Raw genomic sequence first — 8,612 nt, 5'->3', positions numbered from 1 at the left:
CAGATCTCATTCACAGATGTAGTTTCTCCTTAGAATCAAAGATAGTTCTTTGTCTTTGCTTAATGACTACAAAGGAGAGAGATGCAGCTCTCAGTCCTTCTTAGGTGAAAAAGCATGCTCAGATCTCATTCACAGATGTAGTTTCTCCTTAGAATCAGAGTTCTTCTCCTGTCAAGGTCATGGATGAACATTTTTAAATGCCTGTGGTGCAAAGAGTGACTTCTTGCTTAATGAAAGAGGTGGAACAAACCCCTTGTTCTGTAGAAAGTTGCATGCAGTGACATTCCTCTGTGACAAAGTTAATGCTTCCTCTGGCAACTTTGTACCCAATATTGCATGGACTGCATTAGCTTTTCTTGAAAGCTAAAATTACAATAGAAATTAACATAAAGTATAGGGGAAAGCAGCATAAGTAGGCCTAGGGTCTAGCATCTTTCCTTTTAGACTTTATAGGGTTTTTGTCTAGATGGTTCTGAATCTCTTTTATCCCAATGATTTGTCCCAAGCTTTAATTCCATTTGCTTTTTTCTTTGGTAAAAACAAATCTCAAGTGTCTTTGCTGTGTGCCTACCAGAGAAACAAAGGAAATCATATGAAAGGTGTCACCTTGACATAGACCCAGCCATTCTGAAGAAGGAGAAAGGGACCGAGGCTGGAGGTAGGATGGTAGTAATGGGAACGGGGGTCATCAGCTGTGACACACTCACACACCCCACATTGTGACAGCGTCTCCTCCAGTAAGTTTCTTTTTATTTATACCACCTCTCCCCCAGTCTCTCAGCCTGTCTACAATTTAACAGAATACATGCATTTTTTTTCTAACTTAGCCTCAGGGCCAACACCCAACAGACTGAAGGAAACAGCCAGGGCCTGGGATGCTCGAGTTTGAGACCAGCAGGAGAGGGCATCTGAACCGGGCTCAGGGCTGGCGCTTCCGAGGGTATTTGTAGAATAAAAGTAGAAGGAATACTCAACTCTTTAAAGCACTGCAAGTGTCTTACATTTATATTCTCAAAACCCAAAAATGTTACCTCAAAAATAAACTCAGTAAATGTTTTGTGATGATGTGCTTTTTGCCAGTTTGGTGATAAATGCCTTAGAGAGAATGATGTTGATAGAGATGGCAATGATCCTGGTGAAGAAGCCAAAGTCAGAGAAAGAAAAAGAAAAGATCCTGCTCCATGTGAGAGTCTTCTCAGCTATGGCTCTAAGTCAAGAGCGTATTTTGGGTGAAATATTTCATTTCGTGGATAGAAGGGGAAAGGCAGAGGAATGACACATGTGTCTCTGCGAATGGGTCAAAGGGTAAGCAGCATTCAGTGGAAACAAGGAGGTGCGATGAGTGCCAGTTGTATGTCAAATGATTCGCAAGCACTGCTCCATTTAATCCACTAAGTTACTCAGGGCCTTGGTATTCAACACCAACTTGTCCCTTTGAAACTGAGATTCCTGGATGTTGGACTTTCCCAAGGTCATTCTACAGGGAAGGGCTGGAGTTTGCAGCAGGGTCTTCTGTCTCAGTTGCTGAAACTCGCCTTTCTGGAAAGCAATTGATGATTTATTCTGATGGAGACGAGTCCAAGCAGTATTTATGTAAGACAGAAATCCAGATTCCTTCCAAACAGCACTATTACCTGCAGCCAGTTGTATGCACAGACGTCTTCACTGCCATCCAGGCAGATCCGATCGCGTACTTTCCAAGTGCTTCCCTGCCAGCGAATGCTGCCCTTCCTTGGCAGAGAAGAGCAGGGCAGCCTGCAGCAACTAGTGGGACACAACTCTTGGTTTCTCAGCTCCCAGGCCCCAGAGAGGTCACTAGACCATAAAGCTGGAGGGATCTCTGGCCTCTGGGAAATGCTGCTCTTTAACCAAACTGGAAAGATCATGTCTACCTGTTTATTGACAGTCAGATAAGGAAATGCCACTGATCCCCTTGACAATTCATCTTGGTCAGTCAGGAAGCTTTTCCCCAAATGGCACTAGCAACAAAAAATAGAAAGGATAGTTATTAACCTCAACATAGGTATTCCAGATAGTAATATAATCTGGCCTTTCATCTTAACTAAAAGGGAAATGGCAGAGACAAAATTAAAGAAATGAGAAATGAAAGAGGCACTGCCCGTGGGTGCTTTAGCTTAGCATTTTCATGGCTCTGGACCTGGACCTCTATCAGGCAAAACTTCATCTTAACTAAAAGGGAAATGGCAGAGACAAAATTAAAGAAATGAGAAATGAAAGAGGCGCTGCCCGTGGGTGCTTTAGCTTAGCATTTTCATGGCTCTGGACCTGGACCTCTATCAGGCAAAACAGGTCTCTTCTGGGAGGGTGAGCCCCAGCTTCCCTGACAGGAGGTTGAGTGCTTCTCACTGATCCATGAGCACATGTACGGCAAATACATCTCATTACACAAGACTAAGGTAAATAAAATTGCTTCCAATATTTTTTGGATGGATATTGTGGGAGGCCATTGAGAAACAGAAGCCAGATTTCACACATATTTAATTTTTTAAAAAATTTGAACAGTATTAAGCTTTCCCACACATCCATATTGGCTTAAAATCCATAATGTTATGATTCAAAGCACTTTTTTTTAACTTAGTGATTCTAAATATGTTTATTAAAAGAAATGTATTATGCATTGACCTTTTACATTTTTCTAACTTTATTGGATTTTAATAGCAGAAAAATATTTAATAGACAGGAACTTTGCACGATCAGACATGGGAATTCATCAGATCAAATCTGTTTTTGTATTCCCCTTGACACACTAGCACTAATATCTAACTAGAACTGTTGTGACTCTTTAAGGATTCTTGAATACTAATTGTATTTTCCCTATTTTGTTAGATGACTTTTGAGGTAATAGCTGAAGTTGTGGAATCAAACAGAGCCGAGATCAAACAACTTACGAACTCTTTGCACTTGGGTAAGTTATTTTACCTCCCTGAGCTTCGGTTTCCTCATCTGCTAAGTAGGGATAAAAATAAATACTTCATTAGATTGTCCTGAGGAATGTCACATAGCAGGTGTTCAATAAATGGTAGCTTATTTTTATTACTGTTGTTGTTATCATTATTTTCCTCCTTTTATTAATCTTTTCTGCTGGAAAATAAATTCTCACTCCCACTTCTTATGTTTTCACACATTGAAATTTTACCTGTTATCCAATGTCCTTCCTCAAGTACGTGCTCCTCCTGGTGTCTTCTTCAGTCCCCTCGGCTGGAAGTGAATTCTCCATAATCTCATCCTATACCACTTCCTCTGCACACCTGTGTAGCACTTGTCACTTATGACATTGTGCTGTAGTTTCTTTTTGCCCAAATCTTATTATCCTAATTAGAATGACAGCCTCTGGAGGGCAGAAAGCAAACTGTTTGGGGTTTTTTTTCCCCTGTAAAATACTTTTGAATGTGTGTTGAATGAATATTAGAGTAGTGCTCTGTTTTGTTTTGCATTATTTGTTAAATTCAAAATAATTATTTTTCATTTTAGTATTATTTAAAAATTTTAGTATTTAGATACTTCAATATTGTAAATATTTTTCATCCTGAAGTTACAACAAAATAGTTGAAGTCAGGATGAAAAATATGTTGCAGAAAAGTCTTGCTCTTTTGCTCTAGCAGGGCCCTGTAACTGTCTACCTCTGAATCCCTGTAAGTATACATAATTCCCTCCAGAGCTAGGTGGTAATGCTTTCAAAATAACCAGCAATTCAGCCATGAAAACTCCAGCCTTTCTCCTTTTTCTGCTTCAGTTTTCTGACCTGTAGAATGAGGGGAGGGGGGATATGATCACATGATCTTTTCTAAAAATTTCTACTTTATTTTTTAAATAAGAGCATTAAACTTGTTAATCTTGTGACTTCCTTCCCGTGGTGTGAGTCTTTGTTACCTTTTCTTTTCCAGACTACACAGGATCCCAATAAGAAAAACAAAAATTAATTTCCAGGCTTTGCATTATTCAGAAATCTCCCAGCTACTTCTGAGAATTCCCCTAGGGTTTCTCATATGTATTCATAAATAAGTTGCTCTCAACTCCCTAAGGATCCCATTGCTGTTTTTCTTTAATCTAGACACATCTTCAGTTGTTCCTATTTCTCATGAAGCTGCCTGTGCTGCTGGGGCCTCACTGTTTTTGGAACAGAAATTTTTACCTTGGCTTTCTCATCTTTAAAATGAATCACATTCCTTCATCTCCTTTTATGCAAAGCTGGGGGATAAGGTCCTGAATCTTGGAATAAACATACCTTAGACCATAAGAAGGACTCCCATTCTGTAATGATAAGATGATTGAGATGTACTGTAAGATGTTAGATCATTAATAATCATGTTAATATAAGAGTTTATCAAAACTAATTCTTATTAGGAATCCCCAAATACAACCAGGATTGAAGTCAATTGGTCAGTCACTGCTGTTAGAATGATCCAAATCATTTCATGTAGTGTGATTTTTAGAAGCTGGCATCAGCTTGGCTGGGCTACCGCAGACACTATATTAACAGTAGTCTGGAGATGATCTATCAGTATTGATATGAAATTGAGGTCTAGGAAGAGATGTGCAGAGACAGAGCTTCTGCTTTCTCTCGTTGATTTCCAAAAATCATGTGTGAGATGCATATCCCAACCTTCACAAACAAAGAGTCTGAGGTGCCCAAACTCTTTGAACAATTATCCATCCCACATTGATAAAAATTCAGATGAAAGTCAAAGATTAAGAAATTGTGCCAGGTTGCTGGAGATTGGCGCTTGGTACAAAAGAAAAAAGTTACTAAAAACGCTTTTGCTTCCGTGTGGAATCTCACTTTGGGGGATTCTTCTTTGCATTGCCTCTTTTTCTTGTAGTAGGATAGTGGTACTGTCAGTTGCTTGGGAAAAGTTGCCCTCCGAGCTGCTAGGTGATGAGACCTTGTGAATGACATTCCAAGAGGCTGAGGATGGGGAAACTGTCAACTCTCCCCTCTCTCCAGCTCTAGTCTGGGTAACAGAGTCTCCAGACAATGCACAGTGCAACTCATTTCCAACATAAGAAGCTACATGAAGTTTAGGCCAAAACCCCTGCTAGTAATAGAGTGTTAATTTTCCTGGTGGGTCCCATCTGCTTGCCTCCCTGAGGACCTGCAAAAATGGGAGGCAGATGGTGGAGGATTCAGGGTTTTAGGATCCTAGCTATTTCTTCCTCTTTTACTAGAGATAATACCAACACCTACGATGTGCCTGGCCCTGGGCTCAGCTGTATAAAGATGGAGAAATATCAAGGCAAAAACATGAGAGTTATCATCATTTGGGCATTCCTCTTTTACTAGAGATAATACCAACACCTACGATGTGCCTGGCCCTGGGCTCAGCTGTATCAAGATGGAGAAATATCAAGGCAAAAACATGAGAGTTATCATCATTTGGGCACGATTCCCGAAAGGCTAGGCTCTGTTCAGAACTCCGACATCCCATAGCTCAGGAGGCACAGCTGCAGCAGAGGGTGGGTGCTCACCACCTTTTAGAATGTGACTGACACCCTGTGGACTGCAGCAAAAACCTTACTACTACACAGAAAGCCACAGCAACTTAATCTCTGTCTGACATGCTTGCTGCTTTGCCAGGAGAGAAAAAAAGAGACTTCAGTCAACTGAAGAACATTCCTAGGTTGCAAAAGAGGACAACTTTTTTTAAAGAAATTGTTTTACTAGAAAAGTAGATTTCTATCTTCTCTCCATCCACTATTCTTCCGTGAATTTATCAGATTCTTATAGGGGGTGATTTTCTGGCTATCAATGAGCACAGTATATTTATATTCTTGCATCAAGACAGCTTGTCCAGCTCTCTATAAGAGAGACTTAAAATAACACAGAGCGAGCTCATTATAAGCAAGATAAAGTGTGGAGTGATAGTCAGCATTTCGGAGAAATTCCAGGGAGAAAAAAAATTGGCAACGAGGTAGAAAAACAACCTGACAGTACAGAGTATTTCTATCCCTTACCCAACCTCTCACCTCAGCTCTCTTCCTATGAGCAATTCCTGCTGCGCCCACCTTCCCATATGAGGAGGAAACACTAAATTCAGTAAAAGTGCCATTCTTTAAGCACCCAACATCGTAGATGTGCTAATAAATGCTGTCCTTGTTACTTTGAATCATTTTCCCAGGGCGTTTGTCATTTTTGCACTGAGACATCCTGACAGCCACTTGGCACTTGCATTTTGTCATGCTGTAATAGAGTACATTTCCATTGCATTCAATATTTTTTCACTCCAATTACATGCAGCGAATCAAACCCTTGCTACAGTGAAATTTGTTGGGAGCCCTCCCCAGAGCCAAGATCCACTGGAGAACCCTGGTCTGATCATTGCCTGTGGGTCTGTACAGTGCCTTCCTCTCAACTTGAAGAGAAGCTAATTTAGTTTGTTCTTCTATTTGAGAGTGAACCAAATCATTTGCATTGTAAATAAAACCATTTCTTGTCTTTATTTCTATCATTTTTGATTGCTTTTGGCTGCTTAACTTGGATAATTTAATCATAGGCCATATGAAAGAAAAAAGATTTTAAATAAGTTTACGAATGAGCGCAAAGCACATCAATGGCAGTAACAGATGACTAAAGTCTCTCTGATATCAGACTTTGTGAGCATCAAATGACACTTGAGTTAACATCACTGCTTCTAGAGGTCATAGGAAAATGGGAATAGTGGCCTCTTGAAATATGGCCTCTGTGTTAAATTCAGGCTTGCAATGACATGTTTGTTTCAGCACTTCAGTGAGACCCTGGTGTTGTATTAGTGGTGGGAAAAAAAAGCATATCCTCTGCAGCCCAGCCCTGGGCTGCCCCACTGAGCCTACAATCCCAGAGAAAGCAGAACAAATCCCAAGTGGCATTTGTTTTCTGCAATGAGCACTATGGGATAGAGAATGGAAGGAAGTTTTCATAAGTACCACTGAACCTTGAAACATGCAGGCAGTAGGGGTGCCAACCCCTTGCATAGTCAAAAATCCATGTGTAGCTTTTGATTTCCCAGAAACTTAACTACTAATAGCCTACTCCTCATGGAAAGCATTACAGATAACAAAGAGTTAACACATATTTTGTATGTTATATACACATATAAATATATATTATATACTGTATTCTTACAATAAAGTAAACTGGAGAAAAGAAAATGTTATTAAGAAATTGTAAGGAAGAGAAAATTCTCATACATTTTAAAAATATTTAAACACATGGAAAAAAATTTGCATCCAAGTGGACCTGAACAATTCAAACCCACGTTGTCCAAGCGTCAACTGTATTTGCCTTTTTGCTACAATTCAATAACTTTGAGACAGCAGCCATTCCCCAGAATAGTGAAAAGGAAATGAACATAAAATAACCACAAAGCATATTTTCAAACCCGAATTAATTCTGTTGTACTTGGTGATTATTGATGAGATATTCCCAGGAACTACAATTATTTCTCCAGATGATGGTACTTGAAGATGGGGCCTGCCAGAGTCACACGAAGGTCTCAGAGATGCCAAGAAGTTTCTTGTAAAGGTTTTCATTCCTTGCTGGCTTCGTGGTCCTGGCAATGGCTGTGAGCGGCAGGTGCGGGGTCGCACGTCCTGTTCAGAGCAGTGTGGAGGTTCTTATCCCACTTACGGATAATGTGAAAAATCTCAAGGAGAGTATCCTGGGGATATGCAGAGTCGAAGCCAGCCTCAGCTGGCTCCTTGCACAGAGACCAATTGCATACACCCCTGGGAGGCTGTCTTTCCTGGGAAGGGCAAGCAATCCAGGCACAGCTGGCTCTGGACAGGACTTAGGGCCATGCCCTCTGTATCCACTAGGGGACTACTGGTCTAATCCTGGCATCTAGTGGCCAGCTAAATCCACCCTGCCTCAACTCCCTCGCCCCTTTCGTTCTGATCACCTTCCTCTTAGAACAGTTTATCCTCCTATTTCTCTGAGCTGCCTCTTTTCTTACTCAACCTTCTACAGTTTTCTTCTCTTCCTAGCCTTTCTTAAGTCCTCCCTGGAACTCCACACCCATGGTTACCTAATTATCTTAATGCCATGATCATTCCTTTCACCTTTGAACCTTTACTAAATGGTCCCACTTCCCTGGAGATTCCACACCTCTAGAAAGTTTCTCCAAGTGGGAGGTTCACAGTCCTATGCCCCACATGCCACGTGTTTGGGAGGCTGGGTCAGCAAGCTCCTCATTCCAACCACTTCTTCCAGACTCCTGCTTCTTGTTCCTCATGCAAACAACCTCTGCTTCTTTGCAGCTCACACCAAGCATTCGCACAGCCTGGAACACCACTGCCACTTGAGACTTCAGGCTGCTGGGATCACTGCTGCATGCTTATCTTGTGAATATGCTGAATGTTGCATAGATCTGGAGTTCTATTTGTTTAGAAATAAAATTCTTAACCTTTATTGACGACCACACTATTTTTCTGACCCCTCCACACATACACTCCTCTCCTGCTCCTTGTTTTAGCCACCCCTATGAGTTTACCCATCACTGCGCTCAACCCCTCCTTCCCACAAGCCATCTAGTCTGTCTCTTTCCAATTTGTTAAGTCTCTGTTCAAGTCCTACCTTTTTCATGAAATGTCTTTACGTATACAAGCCCAAAGTGGTT

The 8,612-nt window shown here is 41.0% G+C and overlaps 2 long non-coding RNA genes across 2 annotated transcripts in view; both read right to left on the bottom strand.

The window, feature by feature from the left end:
* Window positions 1–733: 733 nt before the first annotated feature.
* On the bottom strand, window positions 734–3,235 carry LOC103587979. Its single transcript, XR_550278.1, has 2 exons — window positions 3,158–3,235; window positions 734–1,979 (listed from the first exon to the last, which is right to left on the bottom strand). It is a non-coding gene; the product is annotated as an uncharacterized LOC103587979 (long non-coding RNA).
* A 277-nt stretch (window positions 3,236–3,512) lies between these two features.
* Window positions 3,513–8,612, bottom strand: part of LOC103587978 — a 33,554-nt gene continuing 28,454 nt past the window's right edge. The window contains exon 4 of the long non-coding RNA XR_550277.1: window positions 3,513–3,763. This is a non-coding gene — a long non-coding RNA (uncharacterized LOC103587978). The remainder of the gene's footprint in view (window positions 3,764–8,612) is intronic.

Source organism: Galeopterus variegatus, unplaced genomic scaffold (genome assembly GCF_000696425.1).
Source record: "Galeopterus variegatus unplaced genomic scaffold, G_variegatus-3.0.2 Scaffold509, whole genome shotgun sequence".
NCBI lineage: Eukaryota > Metazoa > Chordata > Mammalia > Dermoptera > Cynocephalidae > Galeopterus > Galeopterus variegatus.
The sequence above is the reverse complement of the archived record's forward strand: the minus strand, read 5'-3'. Positions and strand labels throughout refer to the sequence as shown.